The 3,332-nt window shown below is 38.7% G+C and overlaps 1 long non-coding RNA gene across 1 annotated transcript; it reads right to left on the bottom strand.

Annotated features, from left to right (window-relative positions):
- Nucleotides 1-1,344: 1,344 nt before the first annotated feature.
- Nucleotides 1,345-2,216, bottom strand: LOC311126124. Its single transcript, XR_014612950.1, has 4 exons — nucleotides 2,169-2,216; nucleotides 1,898-1,946; nucleotides 1,528-1,608; nucleotides 1,345-1,430 (listed from the first exon to the last, which is right to left on the bottom strand). It is a non-coding gene; the product is annotated as an uncharacterized lncRNA (long non-coding RNA).
- Nucleotides 2,217-3,332: the final 1,116 nt, after the last annotated feature.

Raw genomic sequence — 3,332 nt, 5'->3', positions numbered from 1 at the left:
AGGTTAGTGTATTTTCTGTAGGGAAGCTAATGATCCATCATGTATGACATTCCTGGGAGTGTGTAAACATATATTTTTTATTACCATAGCATTTTTGTATGTTCTCTATAGTTCTGTACTTGAAAATGTACACATTGACCAATTTGGAACATTTGGGAAAACTCTTAGCGAAATATTGTGTTGTAATGTAATTCTTCACTGGATAAATCTGAAACTTTGCACCTAGATTCCTACATCACTGTCTGGCCTTTCTCTTGCAAAAAAAACAACATTTCTAATGTGTTATATTCTCCTCCATTCATTTCAAATTTCCACAAATGTCAAAGTGTTTCTTTTCAAATGTTATCAAGAATATGCATGTCCTTGCTTCAGGTCCTGAGCTACAGGCAGTTAGATTTGGGTATGTCATTTTCCGCGAAAATTGAAACAAAGTGTCCGATCCTTTTAAACTAGGGTCATTTCAGTGAATATAAATAATAATTCTGAGGTTAATGAGACAACTCAGTTAACACTGCCTCTGTGTGTGTGTAATCAACTCTTCATCAATATTTGATTATTTGAATCAGCTGTGTAGTGCTCGGGCAAAAACCAAAATGTGCACCCTTTGGGGACCCCAGGATCGAGTTTAGGAAATGCTAGCCTAGCCACTCATGGTTATGTGGTATAATGGCGCCATCATGTGTCTAATATGCAGAAATACAAGACAGTTTGATCTTATTTACAACATGATGCTTATACTGTATTGACACTGAACCACAATGTAAAAAACTGCAAATGGTTAAATGTATGTAATGTACTGATGATTTTATAAAAAACAAGCAATATCATGACACTGAACAATATAGTATTAGGTAATATAACATATAAAATGCTGAATGATGTCTGACAGCAATACAAAGTAAATCATCATTAACCACGTCAGGAGCAACTTGGCCCAAGAGCTAAAAATATTAAAAAGCTGTTATCAATATTATCCATATTAGTTGCTGAGGAAAGTAGGACTATTGATGTCATAAAAAATCAGTAAAAGGCAAAATCCCATAGAAAAAGATCAGAAATATAATCTTAAACTATAGATTGGTCCACAAGAAAAGTAGGCTATTTATATCATCAAAAATATGGAAATGGTAAAATCCCATTGAAAAAAAGCAGAAACATAACCCATCCCATTTATCATCAATATACATAATTATCGTTATAAGAAAAACACAAATCTATTCCAGCATTTACTCAAAAGTTAAAGTTCATGGTCTGGAAAACGTTCTAGATATGATAGCAAGAGAATAGAGGTGTAAGGCCTAGCTTTGGCTTGGAACCGTAGCTCTTTAGTCCAGGATCTGTGGTGGTTCTCTTCAGTCCAGATTCTGTGGTGGTTCTCTTCAGTCCAGGTTGTGTGGTGGTTGTCTTCAGTGGGAGAGTCCCCTCACATTCTGAAAGAAGACATACTGAATTAGCATTCCCTCTAACATTTTTATGGACACACACACACACACACACACACACACACACACACACACACACACTTACTGCCAGGGTGTCGTACTCTGGTGACCTGGTCCTCATGTTCAGAGCTGTGTACGTGTCACTGTTAGAGTCAGGATGGACACTCTGTGAGAGAGAGAGAGAGAGAGAGAGAGAGAGAGAGAGAGAGAGAGAGAGAGAGAGGTAACAGTGAAAATGGTATGAAAGAGACTGTCGTGACACAGTAAATGAATGTTGGCAGGTGTGAAGGTGGAGGTGTAACTCAGGTTTTCCCAAACTTGGGGCTGGGCCACCCCCTTGGTGCACGTTTAGTTTTTTGCCCTAGCCCTACACAGCTGATTCAAATAATCAAAGCTTGACGATGAGGGGGGGCATGACTGATTTTGGGAAATCCTGGTGTAACTGATGGAATCACCTGTGTGTCTCCTGTGTCTCCTGTGGCTTCACTTCCTCCTCTGAATCTCCTGTAAAAGAGATCAAGAGGAACAGAGTGAGTTATGCTCTCTACTGACGTCTACTGGAAGTTAATGTAATAATATGCCATTTACATGGGTGGTCGAACCCACTACCCTGGCGTTACAAGCGCCATGCTCTACCATGAATGAATGAATTAATGAATTAATTAAGTTAATAACAAATCAGAGTGCTAAGGTATAATAATCAAAAAAATATGAATTTTTACTTACCTGAGCCACATGAAGCCAGAGAGACAGAGGATGAGAACCAGAACAACCACTACGATTCCTACAGCTGCAGTCATAACTGAGGTTTGTTTCCCTATAATATAATATGGATGATGTGAGTACATGGTATGATATAATAAACTAAAAATGAATGTAAATCCAGGACATTAATGCAATACTTGTTAAGGGATCTTATAACCCAATGTATAGTTAGAAACTAAGGAGTAATAACACAAAGTATATTGATTTAGATTAACTTGAAACGTGTAGTTTTGAATTGAAGTATTGAAGATGAATCTTTACCTGCTACAATGATCATCAGAGCTGTAGAGTTCTTAGATGCTATTTTATTCCGGGCCTCACAGTAGTATTCTCCACTGTCCTCAGAGCTGATGTTGCTGATGCTGTAACTCTGTCCTGAAGCTTTTGGTGAGGTTATGTTCTTCTTGTACCAGGTGTATTTGTACACAGGTGGGTTGGCATCACTGCTGCAGGTCAGAGTCACTGAACTGCCCTCCACTATTTCGCCAGAGGGACTGACTGACACTGAGCTGTCCTTTGGGCCATCTGGCAGACAATATGTATCAACACATTGTTCATACATATTGCTTTACATGAGGAGCATCATGGAACTTACACTTATGATTGAAATAATTGAAATATTAATATAAATATGTGTAATTTAGAAAATAATGTAACAATACAGTGTTTGTGTAGTACTACAGTAGTGAGATGAGTACAATCATGGAACTTAGACATAGATTGAAATAATAGATAGATAGAATAGAGAAGAGAAGATGTTACTAAAAGAATACAACTGGAGATGGATCACACATACTCACATCTGACAGTGAGAGTCTCTTCAGGAGAGTGGAGAACCTCATGGCCTTCTACAGCACAGGAGTATCTGCCTGCATCCTCACTGCTGACTGGGTTTAGGAACAGACTGTTAGATTGGTTGGTTACATGTCCGTTCTTGTACCAGATGTAGGTGGGGTTGGGGTTGTCACTCAGAGTACAGGTGGTGGTGCTACAGGTCAGTGTCACCTTCTGTCCCTCTGTCACAGTGGGTGGAGTCACCTTCACCTGCAGACCTAAACGAAAGGGCGTTAAAACACTGAGTATATCATAAAGTAATAGTTTGCAGTATTGATAAGATGTGACATG

This window comes from Coregonus lavaretus, assembly GCF_964263955.1.
Source record: "Coregonus lavaretus genome assembly, contig: HAP1_SCAFFOLD_653, whole genome shotgun sequence".
Classification (NCBI taxonomy): domain Eukaryota; kingdom Metazoa; phylum Chordata; class Actinopteri; order Salmoniformes; family Salmonidae; genus Coregonus; species Coregonus lavaretus.
This window is presented reverse-complemented; position numbering and strand designations above follow the sequence as displayed.